This window comes from Colletes latitarsis, chromosome 6, assembly GCF_051014445.1.
Source record: "Colletes latitarsis isolate SP2378_abdomen chromosome 6, iyColLati1, whole genome shotgun sequence".
NCBI lineage: Eukaryota > Metazoa > Arthropoda > Insecta > Hymenoptera > Colletidae > Colletes > Colletes latitarsis.
Genome location: NC_135139.1, coordinates 24,111,233 through 24,129,238, shown reverse-complemented (window position 1 = coordinate 24,129,238; position 18,006 = coordinate 24,111,233). Strand labels below are relative to the sequence as shown.

The 18,006-nt window shown below is 41.7% G+C and overlaps 1 protein-coding gene across 3 annotated transcripts in view; it reads right to left on the bottom strand.

The window, feature by feature from the left end:
• Sog (chordin short gastrulation) overlaps positions 1-18,006 on the bottom strand; it is a 95,485-nt gene that overhangs the window by 67,783 nt on the left and 9,696 nt on the right. Inside the window, exon 1 of one of the 3 annotated variants that reach the window (XM_076766631.1) lies at positions 15,375-15,803. The exons of 1 other annotated variant lie outside the window; for it this stretch is intronic. The gene's annotated coding sequence lies outside the window, so the exon portion shown is untranslated. Of the gene's footprint in view, positions 1-15,177; positions 15,284-15,374; positions 15,804-18,006 lie in introns of those variants that run through there. One more of the 3 variants, XM_076766630.1, reaches the window with a different exon arrangement.

The following is an 18,006-nucleotide window of genomic DNA, read 5'->3' as shown; positions in this document are numbered from 1 at the left end:
GGCGGACTGGCGACGCGAAAGACGATCGGTAGCCGTGTCGTAGAATTTAAGACACGCTTAGAAAGATTAGTCGCCCAGGGATGCTAAAAATAGCCGTCGTAATTCGCTCTACGCTTTATCATCCTCCATAACAATATTTCTCAACGCGAGGGACGCCATTCCTAGAGAAAAAGTTGCCTGGGGATCTCATAATCCACAGGGGAAAGAAAATTTCGAGTAGACAAATATGTGGACGACTTAAATATTTCTTTAAAAATCGAGATATTGAAGGGTTTGCGTTGGATTAAATTTAAAAATATGAGTAACAGATGACGTAGTAGAATAACGTTTCTAGGGTTTCTAAGGGTGTCAAGTTTATCATCCCAATTAGCATAATTAACATTATTTAAGAAATAATACGTTTTTGATGGCTATGATTAGACCTGCGCCACTTTCAAAATCAATGAAATGACGTTTTCAATTCTTAAGAAAGCACAAGTCTATAAGAAACGTAAATTTCCCTTGAAATAAAAATAAATGAATACACTTTTATGTTATAAAATCAAAAAAATATTCAACTATTATTCCTTGTAAAATATCCTACTATTCTTTTTAATTTTTACATTAAAATTAATATTGTTTCATTAATTATTATTCAGTCTTCTCGAGTTGGTGTATAAGGAAGGGATTTAAAATAACTATGGGGTGCAGGTGGTATATAGGGTGTTCGGCCATCCCTGGGAAAAATTTTAATGCAAGATTCTAGACGAAAACCAAGAATACCAATTTGTTGATGGAGGCATCGTTAAAAAGTTATTAACAATTAAATTAAAAAATTTCAAATCGTTCTGGAAAAATTATTTTCGGTTGCGGGGGTCAATTACAATCACTTTTGGTCATTAGACATACCCTCGAAATCTTACCCACTTTCGAGAAAAAAATTCGAAAAGGTGTGAAATTTTCCGACGGAAAAAGAAAATTTCAAATCGTATTAAAAAAATTATTTTCAGTTACGTGGGTCAATTGCAATCAGTTTTGGTGAATAGACATACCCTCAAAATCCTACGCATATTCGAGAAAAAAATTCGAGTAGGTTGACAAATTTTTCGACAAAATTAAAAAATTTCTTATCTTATTAAAAAAATTATTTTCAGTTGCGGGGGTCAATTGCAATCATTTTTGGTGAATAGACATACCCCCAAAATCCTACGCATATTCGAGAAAAAAATTCGAGTAGGTTGACAAATTTTTCGACAAAATTAAAAAATTTCTTATCTTATTAAAAAAATTATTTTCAGTTACGGGGGTCAATTGCAATCATTTTTGGTGAATAGACATACCCCCAAAATCCTACGCATATTCGAGAAAAAAATTCGAGTAGGTTGACAAATTTTTCGACAAAATTAAAAAATTTCTTATCTTATTAAAAAAATTATTTTCAGTTACGGGGGTCAATTGCAATCATTTTTGGTGAATAGACATACCCCCAAAATCCTACGCATATTCGAGAAAAAAATTCGAGTAGGTTGACAAATTTTTCGACAAAATTAAAAAATTTCTTATCTTATTAAAAAAATTATTTTCAGTTACGGGGGTCAATTGCAATCATTTTTGGTGAATAGACATACCTCCAAAATCCTACGCATATTTGAGAAAAAAATTCGAGTAGGTTGACAAATTTTTCGACAAAATTAAAAAATTTCTTATCTTATTAAAAAACTTATTTTCAGTTACAGGGGTCAATTGCAATCATTTTTGGTGAATAGACATACCCCCAAAATCCTACGCATATTCGAGAAAAAAATTCGAGTAGGTTGACAAATTTTTCGACAAAATTACAAAATTTCTTATTTTATTAAAAAAATTATTCTCAATTACGGGGGTCAATTGCAATCATTTTTGGTGAATAGACATACCCCCAAAATCCTACGCATATTCGAGAAAAAAATTCGAGTAGGTTGACAAATTTTTCGACAAAATTACAAAATTTCTTATCTTATTAAAAAAATTATTTTCAGTTACAGGGGTCAATTGCAATCATTTTTGGTGAATAGACATATCCCCAAAATCCTACGCATATTCGAGAAAAAAATTCGAGTAGGTTGACAAATTTTTCGACAAAATTAAAAAATTTCTTATCTTATTAAAAAAATTATTTTCTGTTACGTGGGTCAATTACAATCATTTTTGGTGAATAGACATACCCCCAAAATCCTACGCATATTCGAGAAAAAAATTCGAGTAGGTTGACAAATTTTTCGACAAAATTACAAAATTTCTTATCTTATTAAAAAAATTATTTTCAGTTACGGGGGTCAATTGCAATCATTTTTGGTGAATAGACATACCCCCAAAATCCTACGCATATTCGAGAAAAAAATTCAGAACGGTTGGAACTTTAAACGATAATAACTTTTTAACGAAGTCTCCATCAACAAATTGGTAGTCTTGATTTTCGTCTTATTTTGGCCTCTAGAATCCCCCATTAAAACTTTTCCCAGTGGTGGCCGAACACCCTGTTATTTGCTCGTAGCACTCACGATCGCAAAATCGTTTTTCGAAATGAAATTCCAACTTTCGACCGCCACCCTCGTTCCACGCGATCCAAAGATGGCGCGGCTACTTTCTACCAATGTATTCGAATTTTTTCGTTAGCTTCGACGTGCGCACGTTTTCGCATATTTATTTTTCCCCCGGCGGTGCGGATAATTAACTCGATCGGTGCCGGGAGCGTGTGGCTTTCTCGTGTTTTTGCTCGGAAGAATCACGGAACGGATTCCAAGCGATCCGCGAACAGTTCTCGGTCACGAATCAACCGAGTTACGCAGAATTCCCCTCGGGAAAGCACGCCGTTGCAGAAGCTTGGTGGCTTCAAGGTTCCGTGGAAGCCTGTTCGCGCGCAGTTCTGCTAATCTCGCCGCAGATGAAAGATAACCGTGAACCAATCAGTGGCCGTCGCTCGTTTGAGAAACGTTCAGGAGGTTTCCGATAACGCGGCCTTTGATCGTTTAAGGTCTACCGAGAAATTGCCAGGATTTTGTACGTGACTTCACTCTGTGTCATACCGTTTCTACGAAAGCTTACCGAGACCAACTACCCAAGGAAAAGTTTTACGAACAATGACTATGAATGTTTCAGCGTCTATAACATTTCCAACGAAGTAGCACTAAAAAATGAACGAGCGCGTGGCTGAGGATCGGAGATTTATTTTTAGAATTTGTTAATGTGTGGACGAACCGGTGCTTGTAGATAGCCGGAAACCAGGTGGAAAACAGGTGCATGTTTATCACCGGGAACCACTAGGACTGTCAGTTTGCCCTATTAATTTAACTATGCAAATACTTATACTTGGCGTAACAAATATGGCGGTCATGTCGATGGGAAAGCCTATCGGTTTCGTTGTAAAGCCCTATACCACGGAGGAACGATGGCGGAACACCGGCGAATCGTAATCTGGAGAATCGCAAGTGACAGATCCACCATCAGATTCCTCGGTCTCGTGAGAACCGGACTTAAGGAGCACGTGGGAACTAGGAAGGCTAGGTTGTCGACTCTTGGCAGGCGCCAGCGACGATCGAACCCCGGCGCTGGTGTCTTCCATCAAACGGGATTCATCTCTGTAAATCATCGGGCGACGCTCGTATTCGGCTCACGTAATACGCCCGCCGTTTGTCGTACGGGATACCAAAACCCTCGACTGGTTCGCATGCCGCTGCATTTTCACCTTGGCTCGTGACTGTCGCTTCCAAGACCACCAGGCACGTACGGAGCGCGCAACTACGAATAAAACCCAGGGAACGGCGACTCGTGTTCGGTTTCGACCAGGAATCGAAAGAAAACAGTTAACTTTTATATCATTTAATTTCACTCGAATTCATACTTAATCTCTAGACAGTTGATAATTTTCTTGTAAACCTAACCTAACTTTTTCATTTTTGTTTGGCCACCTCTGGGAAAAATTTTAATGCAGGATTCTAGAGGCTAAAATAAGACGAAAATCAAGAATAGCAATTTGTTGATGGAGGCTTCGTTAAAAAGTTATTAACAATCAAATTCAAAAATTTCAAATCGTTCTGGGAAAATTATTTTCATTTTTGGTGAATAGACATATATTCGAAATCCTACTCAGTTTCTAGAAAAAAATTCGAGATGTGAAATTTTTCGACGAGAAAAAAAAATTTCAAATCGTTTTGGAAAAATTATTTTCGGTTGCGGGGGTCAATTACAATAATTTTTGGTGGATAGGTACACCCTCGAAATCTTACGCATTTCCGAGAAAAAAATTCAATACTGGTGAAACTTTAAACGTTAATAACTTTTTAACGAAGCCTCCATCAACGAATTGGTATTCTTGATTTTCGTCTTATTTTGGCCTCTAGAATCCCCCATTAAATATTTCCCAGGGGTGGCCGAACATCCTGTATACGACGATAGAAAACATATTACATATTAATATTATATTAATTTAACGAGGGTAAATCGTTAAAATAACACACACGGTCGCTCTGAGAAATCAACAGATTCGCCGAAAGCGTGTAAAAAGCATGGTGTAAGTGCCAGAAAATGCGCCGAGCATGGCAATGCGAGCAGACGCAAAAAGCGTGGAAAAAAAAGTGAAAAAGAACCAGACAACGGACGGAAAGGGGGAACGAGGGGGACTGGAGTAGAAGAAAGAGAGAATCGAGCATCGAGCGGCTGGTTCACACGATCCGATCGCATCGAGACTCGTCTTGCTTTCGATACTTCTCCCTTCCATTGGTTCTCTCGTCGGTCGCAGTGTATTTCAATTTTTTTTTTTTTTCTTTATTTCTTTCCTTCTTTTTATTTTTTAGAGTCTCGTTACAGAAACACGACAGGAGGAGTCGAGTCGACGAGAAACGGAAGGCCGATACCTTTTTCCAGGCTTCCCCGGAGGATCAGTGAACTATACACAACGGAAGGAGTAAAAAAGTTACGCTCAAACGCCGTGTAAACGAGCATAACCCGACGAAAACGAGCAACTCGACTATTCCACCTCGGGCAGCCGTATCCTGAAGGGATTTGCTCCATCGCACGGTGCTCTGGGGAGCGGTATTTTAAGATATTTATTAGGAATCGACGGGAACGGACATGAATAGACAGGACATTATTTATACGAAAGAATCAGCGGAGGTATAATAATAACAATGAAATAGGTTAGGATACCCGACTGCTGATTTGTCATTCCTCGTTCGATCGTGCTATAGATACCCTGTATTTCAGGAGCATTTGTCTGCTCGATCACGATTTTTTTTTTGTTTTTACATAATTCAAACCACGTGAATGTTATGCAACGTTAGATTGGCTGCGGGTTCGCCTATATTTATTTACGCGTCGACCTCGTAAAATCAGGACAAGTTTCACGAAACCACGGCGAACAAAGAGGAACGTAAAAACGGTAAAACGTTGGACGACTCCAGCGTTTCTGCGACAAAAAACCGCTGCGTGTGTATTTTACGAATAGACCGTGCGATGGGAAAGTTACAAACAAATTTCACGACGCCGATCGCCACACAGCGAAGCACGAGTCTTCCAAGAACTTGAAAGAAGTTAATCCCTCGCAGGTGGTAGCACGGTGTCGGTTACTGACAACCGATACGCAAAACATTACGCCCTTTGTTCTCCAACGAATTCTACGGCGTTGTTTTCGTTTCCCGTTCCATTCCCGACCCTGCCCGAAACCGACACCGTTCTCGTTTCAGAAGCAACGGAAATTCGATCGAGACCCGTACTCGTACGCGAACCGTGATTTATCGCTAGCCATGTTCCGTTGTGCCAACAATGTTTTGGCTGTCACAACGAACACACGCTGACCGCGTGTAATAAAGCGAAACGATGGTGCATTAAACCGGATTACAACGCTACGGTACCATGGGGGCCTAACGTACCGTCCATATTTCACTCTATGCTTTTACAGGACGAATCGTGTATCCGTTCCCCTCGTCAAGTCGTTAAATACATTCGAGTATTCCACGACTTTTGTAATCAACCGTAAATGACGACCACGGCCCGAAGCCTATTCTGACAATGTCCCCACCTGTTATACAGGGTGTTCGGCCGTCCCTGGGAAAAATTTTAATAGGAGATTCTAGAGGCCAAAATAAGACGAAAATCAAGAATACCAATTTATTGATGGAGGCTTCGTTAAAAAGTTATTAAAGATTAAATTCAAAAATTTCAAATCGTTCTAGAAAAATTATTTTCGGTTGCGGGGGTCAATTACAATCAGTTTTGGTGAATAGACTCACCCTTGAATTCCTACGCATTTTTGAGAAAAAAATTCGAGTAGGTGAACAATTGTTTCGACAAAATTCAAAAATTTCAAATCGTTCTGGAAAAATTATATTTGGATGCGGGGGTCAATTACAATCATTTTTGGCCATTGCACATACCCTCGAAATCTTACGCATTTCCGAGAAAAACATTCAGTACAGTCGGAACTTTAAACGTTAATAAGTTTTTAACGAAGCCTCAATCAACAAATTGGTATTCTTAATTTTCGTCTTATTTTGGTCTCTAGAATCTCCCATTAAAAGTTTCGCGGACACCATTGGTGTAACTCTCGTTGCAACGAACAAAAATTTGATTTATTTCGAAGCGTGGTAACCCCACTGCTCGCTAGGCCACTCAACATGGCCGCCACTTAGCTACATTTTCCTCGACATTGAATCGGGACGCGCGGAATGAATGCTCCTCTTTTTCCAGATCGAAATCACACGTTGCGAAGCCGGATATTGCATGCTCGAGGCACGCAATTTCTCCGTTTCACAGCGCGAAGAAAGCGTCGCCTACATAATCAATGAACATCAATAAACCCCAGACGGAATTGTAGCCCACGGGCATTACATTGTTCCATTTGGTTACAATGTACCTTGCACTTACGGCCGTCCGTGAACGGTTTCTGTGCGCGTGTCCGTTCCCCATGTTCGACGTTGAATAAGAGACGCGCGACGTCTCCGTCCGCAGATTTCTCCGGCCACGACGCCCCGACGCCCCGACGCGGGATTCTCTTCTCGCGCGGAGTCAATTTCTCCCTGGGTACTTAGGCGAAATTGACAGCGCTCTTTCCGGCTCAATTACGCCGCGACTCTGCATACAATGTCGACCGGCACGTCGGCGTCATTGTCGTCTCGTCTCGCAATTAAATTCATCGAACGTATCGCGCGCCTGTACTTGGCCATTTTGGTCCCATACAGTGACTCACGACCAGTGTTGGAAACTACAATAAATATTCGACCAGATACTGAAATTCTATTGCTATCCTAGGCAAAATATTAATGTAAGGATATTAGAATGCGCGAGTGATGGTAGAAGAATAAATTGATACAAGAAAAGGAGGAAACTTTTTTCCCTAACCTCCTTCCTTTTCAGTACGGCGCGTAACGATCGATAGTCGGCTGTCGCTGAACTTCTCTTATCGGTGTCGCTGGGTTTCAATTTAAAAAATAAACGACATTTTATGCGCACCAGTCTAACATTTATAAGACTCGGTTGACTTTTGCGAGCGGGTGTATTTTTGTTTCGTCTGGCGACAGGAATCCAGTCCGAGATTGGACCGTAGACTTTCCCGTCTGTTTGTCGTGACGACTTTTCTCTTGGAGAAATCGCCATGTCCGATTGACGAAAAAAAAAGACAGTGACGTATAGGAATACCGCGATTCGTGGCGCTACGAATATTGTAAATCGTCTAGAAGATGCGATTCTGTATACAAAAGGTGCATCTTAAGTGTTAAACTACTGCTTTTATACTACGGTATTTGGTTACCAACACGATGGTTAATATGCTTTTGCCACTGGTTGGTGCACGTGTTGTTTATCCAACGCGTTTGCACTGCCGCGGTTGGTTCGCAGCGCGGATTATTCCGCGAAAGAGAACGCGACTCCTCTTTCGCCGTGGTGGCGCGTGCGATTCGCCGGCCTTTCACGGCGGAACGAGGATTCATTCATCCACGGCGCCAGCGCGCGCGACGCTGGCAAACCAGAGAGAAATTTCGCGACTCCGGCGCGAGATAAGCGAACTCGGAGAAACGGCCGAGTCGCTGTGCCCAACAAGGAGAGAAAAAGAACGACGAGAAAAAAAAGGAAAAAGCTCGCAATAACCAACCCCGCCTTAAATGCAAAGCTGCGCGCGAGTCCTGTCGCGGCGACGAACACCGTGTATCCAGCGATGGACGAAAGTCTACGTTCCACAAATTATTGACAAAGGAACGTAGATATTTATATTATCCATTATCCTTACTGAATTTTACCAGTTTGTTGTGAAAAAGAATATCGAAAGCGTTTGCTGGAGCGCAGGACGATGCAAGGATGATGTGGCGCGACGCTCGACCCGCCGCGTCGGGCAACATTATGCAACTGGCGACCGTTTCGCGTCGTTTACATAAAATGGTGCGCTGCGCTGCGTGGTGCTACGTCACCCTGCGCTCCAGCGCGCGCCTAGTCCTTAATGCACACGGCGGACTGTGCGTGTACGCGCGGCGCATGCCGCACATACGTAACGAGGAATCTCGTTTCGTTGCGTCTGGTGACCTTGGGAGCATGCGCGCTGTAAAAGAGCAAAACCGACAAATAAACGCCTCCGTAATTTTAGATTCATGAAGTCCGAACGAGTTGTCCCCTCGCCCCCCTGCCCCTAACCGCGCTCCTTATTTCACCCGTTCTCTTCTCGCAACACGAACCCTCTCGTCCTTTGCTCCGACCAACCGGCCAGGGGAAAACAAAAAAAAAAACAAAACAAATAGTCACGCGCGTGCGCACCTCGCGTCTCGGGTGACTTTTACAACCAACGGAGGCCTTTCAAATTTTACACGCGTTTACGACTATGTACGGTCCACGTTTCAGACCATCGAGGACAAATTGCATCCCGACACGTCGGTTCTCGATAGTTTTTTCTGCTCCGCGGTTCGACGTTGTTAGGTTGCACTTGTAAACCTCTTCAGGGAGTATCTACAGTTTTCTACTTTACAATCTATCGGCACACAGAGCATACACACGCTGTATGTATGTAACAAAAATAAGTGTGGAATACAGTATAGAAATGTAGTATTCCAAGGTTAAGAGAGTAACAAATTTATTGATTTTCTTTGGAAATTTTATTCATTTATTCGTTAATTCAGTTTGCGTTACCATAAATAAAGCTTGAACCAAGTTGTGTGCGCGATCGTGTACACATGTCGCCACAACGGCGCCAGTTAAGTGCAAAGGGTTAAACCAGTGTTTCTCAAACTCTATCTAATCGTGCCCCCCACCCCCCAATAAAACGGTAAACATTCTAGAATACAATTATATTACTATTTCTTTGTCGTTGAAGTGAAGTATAGAAAAAAAATAAAAATTTTAGAACGTAGACGTTGAGCAAAAAACCACACCTAAGTGGCATACGACAAGTAATACGAATGGACAGCCTATTTTGTGTATCCTGCCGTGCCCTGTCCGGTCGATATGATTCAATCGTTAATCAAATAGCATTATGCTTGCATATGAACGAACAGTTATAAATCTGCAAACGAAATCTCACTTTCATCGTTGCTAGTTGCATAATCCTATTTATTCTAGATAACATTAACGTTAATCGGATAGTACTATAAGATCAACCTTTGAGGTTACCTTGAAACTCGAGCGAACAGCACTGTATCATTTCGTAGAATCTCTCGAAACATCGCTATTGCCAACTTCTAAGACGCTATTAAATTCCTTTTCGGACCATTCGTCGCGCATGCATTGTCCGTTCAGCCTGATAAATTACACGTATTTTAACTGTTCTCATTCTCGTGTCGCTTGCAAATTATTTCAACGAATTAATCAGAGCGCTTCTACAGGGTGTTCGGTCACCCCTGGGAAAAATTTTAATGGGGGATTCTAGAGGCCAAAATAAGACGAAAATCAAGAATACCAATTTATTGATGGAGGCTTCGTTAAAAAGTTATTAACAATTAAATTCAAATATTTCACATCGTTCTGGAAAAACTATTTTTGGTTGCAGGGGTTAATTGCAATCATTTTTGGTCATTACATATATCTTCGAAATCCTATCCACTTTCGAGAAAAAAAATCGGGTAGATGCTGAAATTTTTCGATGAAAAAAAAAATATTCAAATCATTCTTAAAAAATTATTTTCGGCTGCAGGAGTCGATTACAATCACTTTTGGTCATTACACATACCCCCGAAATTCTACGCATTTTCGAGAAAAAAATTCAGGAAGGTGGGCAAATTTTTGGACAAAATTAAAAAATTCCAAATCGTTCTGGAAAAATTATTTTCGGTTGTGGGGGTCAATTACAATCATTTTTGGTCATTACATATATCTTCGAAATCCTATCCATTTTCGAGAAAAAAATTCAAGAAGGTGGGCAAATTTTTGGACAAAATTAAAAAATTCCAAATCGTTCTGGAAAAATTATTTTCGGTTGCGGGGGTCAATTACAATCATTTTTGGTCATTACATATATCTTCGAAATCCTATCCACTTTCGAGAAAAAAAATCGGGTAGATGCTGAAATTTTTCGATGAAAAAAAAAATTTTCAAATCATTCTTAAAAAATTATTTTCGGCTGCAGGAGTCGATTACAATCACTTTTGGTCATTACACATATCCTCGAAATTCTACGCATTTTCGAGAAAAAAATTCAGGAGTGTGGGCAAATTTTTAGACAAAATTGAAAAATTCCAAATCGTTCTGGAAAAATTATTTTCGGTTGCGGGGGTCAATTACAATCATTTTTGGTGAATAGACATACCCCCGAAATCCTGCGTATTTTCGAGAAAAAAATTCAGTACTGTCAGAACTGTAAACGTTAATAACTTTTTAACGTAGCCTCCATCAACAAATTAGTATTCTTGATTTTCGTCTTATTTTGGCCTCTAGAATCCCCCATTAAAGTTTTTCCCAGGGTTGGCTTAACACCCTGTATAGACATTTACGAAGACGTAGAACACAACAGATTTATTGTCGAAGAATAAATTTTAGGATCTATTCGTTATTCTTGAAATAAAATTTGCCCGAGTCTGACCGTCGATTTCTCGAGAACGTTGGGTGGAAAAGAAAAAGCAAACCGTGCAAGAGGTTGTCTCTTCTGTATACGATTTGACGCGGTACGGCTCGTTGAACGCGATCGCCGAAACGATGAACAGCAAAAAAACCAACGTGGAAGAAAAAAAAACACGCACGAGCTCGCACGCAGGAGGATCGGGCGCAGAAAGGGGAGAAGAACGAAGAGAAACCGTCGCGGAGGTGGTGGTAAGTCGTTTTGTGTCTGCAGCCCGTCTAAATATACGCGGGTCCTCTACTCGGCGATGCAGCCTTTCTCGCGAGAAAGAGCAACACACGGATGGAGAAAGAGAACCGCTAACGGCTATCTTGGCTTTAGAGAAATCTGCGTGACGGAAAAGTGAGAATCGCGTTACGACAAACACTGGGAGGAACGGAGAAGGAGGGGGGATTTTACCAGCGATCTTCCACGAAACTTCCAAATCGACCGACGCTACCAACCGCTGTCAATTGTTTTAATGGCCGACCGCTTAGGAGGAGAGGCGCGTGCACCGTAGTTCCGCGGGGACGGATTTCTTAAAATAAACAAGCGCGATATCGTGTTTCCGAAGTATTCGGGCAAGTCAAAACATCGCACGACATTTCTCTGTTTATCATATCGCTGCACCGTTGAGAAAAACGTCACTTTCGCTAGCAAACAATTCGTTCGCAATTTGTACATGCGTCTCGACGATGGCTGGTTCGACCCTAGAAACGCGTCTTTAAAAGTCGAAGAAAGGGGATATTAATGTAGTAAAAACTTCAACGAATAAGAATAATTTAATATTAAATTAATTAAATGTAACGGGGATATGTCTTGTCTAGAATTCTCGTGATATAGCAAATACAAGTATGACAGAAAGTGGGCGAACACTTACTAAGTCGTATGCTCGTGACAGTCACGGGTTGGACACTCGAGCAGTCGAACACCTTTTTCTATTAATACATTAATCATCTTCACAACTGTAACGGTATAGTTTTCTTGTGTCATTTTGAATCTACCACTTACGTTTCATGCAGAAATTTTCTTCGAAATTTTCACTGTTCGAACTTCAAATTGGCCGAGTTATTTTGAACCGTTTCAAAAGCACGACAAGTCCAAAGCGAAACTCCCTCTCTCTGTCTCTTTTTCTCTTTGTATCTGACGGTCGTCACTTGTACCCGTAGATTCGCGAGTCTACTGACCGATGTTTCCTTTATTTTTCTAGCCCCTCAAAGCGTTCGCGTGCCGGTGTCGTAAGTAAAGAGACCTATTCATAAATCGAGAGGCACGTCCCGGCAAAACACACGTGACTCGACGTATGATCCTTTGAGGTGTGCTGAGTCGCGCATTCCTCCCTATATAAATTCTTCGGCTCGAGCCAAGCGAATATAGATGTCTATATATTTGTCATGCGATTAACCGTACCCACGCGATGTGGAGTAGCGTGATTAACATCTCTCACCACGTGTGCCGATACGCTGCTACGGCGAAAGGTAAATGCATCCACTTGAAAGCACGAGGGGACCCGTACGTCGTGCCGCCATCTCGTAAATTAATATTTCTCTGCCATTAACCATTTTTTCCACGTTGTGCGTTCAGTCGTACGTGGAACGCGATTGTAAATAAACGTTGGCAGAAGCTAATTGACGAATCAAAATACGAGGACGTGTCTTGGATCTACCTCTTTGCCGTCGTCACGGAAATATGTACTTACACGTTGCTCTGCCACGACGCGAAAGACGCACATAACCTATCTGCTCGAAAGGGCAGATCTTCCTTCGACTCGCGATGCGCAACGGAGATGCGCGTAGACCCGATCCGTCTACCGCACAGTGATCCGGAACGTCGCGATAAGATCGTCGTTGGAAGAAATTTAATTGATACAACGAAGCGGTTAATACCAAATATTTTATACGCGTATAACCGCGTCGAGGTATCGTCGAGACGCGAAAGCGTGAAATCGTTCGAGAACACATCGGACGCGACCCATCGACAAAAATGAAATACAGACGACCAAGAATAACGGTCGGCAAAAAATATCCCAGACGCGTCGCTAGACGAATCAAATGACGGCCATGCGTTTATTCCGGCCGCGAGACGCGGCGTCGCGTACACGAGATGAAGTGTTGTAACTCGAGAAAACAGTCGTTTGCCGGTCAAGTGATTTCGAGAATTAAAAATACGTCTGAGCTTTCGTAAGGAGGTCGATATATCAAGGACGAGCCGTGCCCTGTTTATTCGACCGCGCTATTATTGGATTCGAACGCGACACAATGGGATCGAAACGGACCTAATAGAATTTACATCGCGAACGTCGATGCACACAACCGCCGCCGAGCGTAATACCTCTCACGGGTACTAAAGATTATCCGCACGGCGAGCGCGGTGGACCGGAGAAAAACGCCCGCGTCGCAAATAAGTTTGATGTAACAAATTGAAAATCGGATTACCGCATTGTCCTGTCGCGCGTTCGCTCGACTTAACACTTAGCGGGCTCCGCCCCGAGATGTCATACCGATACGTTACAACAGACTGAGCAAAACGAACGGACAATACGCAACCCTCTGTGAATTCCTTGCCGAGAACTTGACGCGGGAAGGGTTACAGGAGTTACGGTGACGCTATAAATCCTTTTCGAAAGAAGATTCGGACAATCGATCGAAAATTTAAGATATCTTTGACCTTTGACGCCGTCGAGGAATCTGAAATGCGATTCGACTTCGATGCAGGCAACCTTGGACGGTCGAAATATTTTGCGTGGACTTGTAAACGCGTAGAACGTGCGAACGACCGACGGCAACGAGACCGAGCACCGCGTGGTCAGCGTCATCGTTCCGCGGTAGCAACGTCGTGATTTACCTACTTAAAACGCGCATTGGCTCGCTAAACTTCTTTAATGCACAACGGCCACGTTGTCTTCGTGGCTGCGGCCAATTAGCCGCGAATCATGTAGCGAGAATCACGGTGAACATGCACGGGAACGAGACGGCCGTCGCCACGGGAAACGAAGGAAGAGAGAGATCGCACCGCACGTGAATAAGATCCATTTACACCGAGACCTTAAGCAACCTTTGAGCACGCGCTTACGGGGTTATTCCCTCGTCCCACGAAGTTCGAAAGAAATCGACGGGATCGTATTCCCTCTGTCCTCGCCACGCCCACAGCATTAACAAAATGCTAAAAAATTTTAGTTAAAAAAACATATACAGAGTGTTCGATCAACCGTGGGAAAAATTTTAATGGGGGATTCTAGAGGTCAAAATAAGACGAAAATCAAGAATATCAATTTGTCGATGAAGGCTTCGTTAAAAAGTTATTAACGTTTAAAGTTTCATCAGTACTGAATTTTTTTCTCGAAAATGCGTAGGATTTCGGGGGTATGTCTATTGACCAAAAATGATTGTAATTGACCCCCACAGCTAACAATATTTTTTTCAGAGCGATTTGAAATATTTTAATTTCGTCGAAAAATTTCACACCTTCTCGAATTTTTTTCTCGAAAGTGGATAGGATTTCGGGGGTATGTCTATTCACCAAAAATGATTGTAATTGACCCCCGCAACCGAAAATAATTTTTCCAGAACGATTTGAAATTTTTGAATTTAATTGTTACTAACTTTTTAACGAAGTCTCCATCAATAAATTGGTATTCTTGATTTTCATCTTATTTTAACCTCTAGAATCTCCCATTAAAATTTTTCCCAGGTCGAACACCCTGTATATATCGATTAAATATTTTTGCTGCTTTAATTGCAAATGCGAGAAACCGATTGTTGCGGAAGTTGTTTGGTAAAGGACACAAACGCGTCGGAGACAGTTCATTTGCGGACGGAGTCATAGAAGGAACTCCAAGGTGACCTTCGTTTCTTTTTCTCTTACGGAATGCTACACTTTTTTACCCCAAGCGCAATAACAGCCGTCGAGACGAGCTGAACAAGCTATAATGGCTGTCATCAAGGCTACGGAAGCTCGTAAATTGATTTACAAATTAACGATTGCATTTGATTTGACGGCAATAATTACGCTCGTAATGTTCGTAATTTTCAATCGTCGCGGTTGATTCGCGAAATACTGTTCAAACTATTCAAACTATCTAGAATATGTATTCGGTTGACTTATTAATACATTTCATTTCCACGTAGTAAAGAGCATGTGCGTAATTAAATTACCGTAAATGTAGCGCCATCTGTGATGAACGGTCTTCCAACCTATTTCTAACGTGCGTGTGCACGCAATTTTGCGACTAGCTGCATATAACAGGAGTCAGAAGATTCTATGGCGAGCTGGACTCAACGTAAGAGTGGCAAACGAAATACGATGTCCACGTAGAATCGCGAAGAGTTAAAATCGGCACTGTAACACATACCGTCTCTCGTTAATCATCGTGGAGGGATAACTGGTATCGCAGCGACAATGTCTCCGTACAAAGAACAGACGCCGAAGAAACAGATTTGCACGCACGACACCTGCGCCACCTCGCCTTCGGGCGGTAAACGTTCCGTTCGTAAACACAAGAATGTAATAAAGATACGCCCCGGGCCGTTCGAAGATTACGCCGCGCGGTTCGGACGTCGCCGATGCTCGAGGGGTTAGTTACCCGTTTCACGAGTTTATTTATTCCCGATAAATTCTTGATCAACAACCGTCATCGGTGCCCCGGGCGACTGTTCAGGTGGTTCTTAACGCATAACGAGGACGGTTCTTGTTTCTTCGTCTGGTCGCCGGTGCTTCGCGTGTATCTGGAATGCTCGTGTGAGGTCGCGGCGGGCGCATTAAGCCGCGTCGCGCATGAAACTCGTGGTCGTCCAGCGTCGCCAAGCCGGCAATAAAGACTAATTGAGATTAGCGCCGGCCGCGCTACGTTAAGCAGGTGCGCTCGGAGAAGAAAAAGTATGCGAGAAAGAAACGAACAGGGATGGAAAAGAACATGAGAACAGAATGACAACCGACGATCGCAAGTTCCCTAGAGAGTTCGACACGACCGTGAAGTATACGCTAAACGATCGACAGTCACCGGACGATTTACGTAGGGAACCACGGCCCCCCTGCATAGCCTTAAGACACCGCTAGACTCTCGCGTGAAAATATACCTTTAAGGATATGCACGCTATGGCATATAGGGAGTTTGGCAACAGGTGTCGAAAAGTTTAACACGAACGCCAGTCGCGCCAATATGCAGATTTTTATAGTAATAAATATTCCACCTTCTTTCTAACCTATATTCTTTACGAGCGACACTTGTCGAGTCAATTATTTTCTATTTGTAGGTTAAGTGCATACGTTATCCCGCGTTCTAATAAAGAACGAATGTACGATAATTATGCGTTACCGTTTTAGTAAATGCTATTGTATGCGAGACATCACCTTACATTTGAAGAGATTAAGATTAGATTATCAGGTATCGAGTACACAAGCGGTAGTACGACCGAGTGCAAATTCAACGTGGCAGTAAACGTGTTAACCCCCACGTAATAATTGCGTTATTTTATCTAAGTAAAAAATGCTAAAAGTGTACGTAATAAATAATAAATTTACTCCTGTACTTTCCACTCGTTAATTAAACCCTCATTTAATCTATTGTGTATCTTAAAATACTACCTATGTTGATAAACGCCGCACCGTATGTTTAAGGTATACCAATAGACCAATAGACAAGAATTGCCAAATATTTTTGGTTTCCATTGTCTCTTGAGAGTACAGAACAAAGTTATGGACCTCCGACGGTCATTTGCACAAAATTAAGGGACAAGTATTCAAGGGTCTCCAAATTTTCTGCGCACGCGTGACGGGAAACCCAACCAGCGACTGGTAATCCACACGGAAATTATCAGGGTCGACAGGTAGTCGTGCACTTAACCTCACGGCCTTCAGAAATCAATCAAGGTAGGCCGGCCAGGTACGCACAGGTGTTGTGTGCCAGCTGGGCCCGCTGATCCGGGAATTTCCCCTCGTATACCTTGAATGGGGACTAACTACTGACAACAGCATTCACGGCTAATCCAGTTTTATTTCCGCCTCTATTGAGGGCCTAATATTCCAAAAAAGGATAACGTCCCTTGAAAACGTTAAAACTCCATGACCCATTATGCTGGTAGATATAATAGTAATACTATTTTCCTACTTAGAGTCTCATTTGTCGGTATATGTTATTAAAAGTACATGTACAGGGTGAACATTGGTACAACTTGTCATTCCTTGCACAATTAATTCTGGTAAAAATTACAATGTTTAATCAATGGATGGTTAAGGTCTTCGCGAGTAAAATGAGTCCAAACACGACCTTACACGGACTACTTTCACTTATACGTTGTTCATGAACAACTGTTAACACTGTATAGTTAAAAATACACAGAATGTGGTTGTGTGTTGGACTCGTTTTCATCAGAAAATCCTTGCCAATCTATTGGTAATACTCTCTCGAAGACATATTGAAAAATAACAAAATTTTATTTAACGGTAGTGATGATAAATTAGTAGATGTCCATATACAGGGTGTTCGGCCACTCCTGGGAAAAATTTTAATGAGGGATCCTAGAGGCCTAAATAAGACGAAAATCAGGAATACCAATTTGTTAATGGAGGCTTCGTTAAAAAGTTATTAACAATTAAATACAAAAATTTTAAATCGTTCTGGAAAAATTATTTTCGGTTGCGGGGGTCAATTACAATCATTTTTGGTCATTAGACATACCCTTGAAATCCTACCCACTTTCCTACCCAAATTATATTTGGATGTGGGGGTCAATTACAATCATTTTTGGTCAATAGACATACCCCCAAATTCCTACCCATTTTCGAGAAAAAAATTCGAGTAGGTACTGAAATTTTTAGACGAAATGAAAAAATTTCAAATGATTCTAAAAAAATTATATTTAGTTACAGGGGTCAATTACAATCATTTTTGGTCAATAGACATACCCCCAAATTCCTACCCATTTTCGAGAAAAAAATTCGAGTGGGTACTGAAATTTTTAGACGAAATGAAAAAATTTCAAATG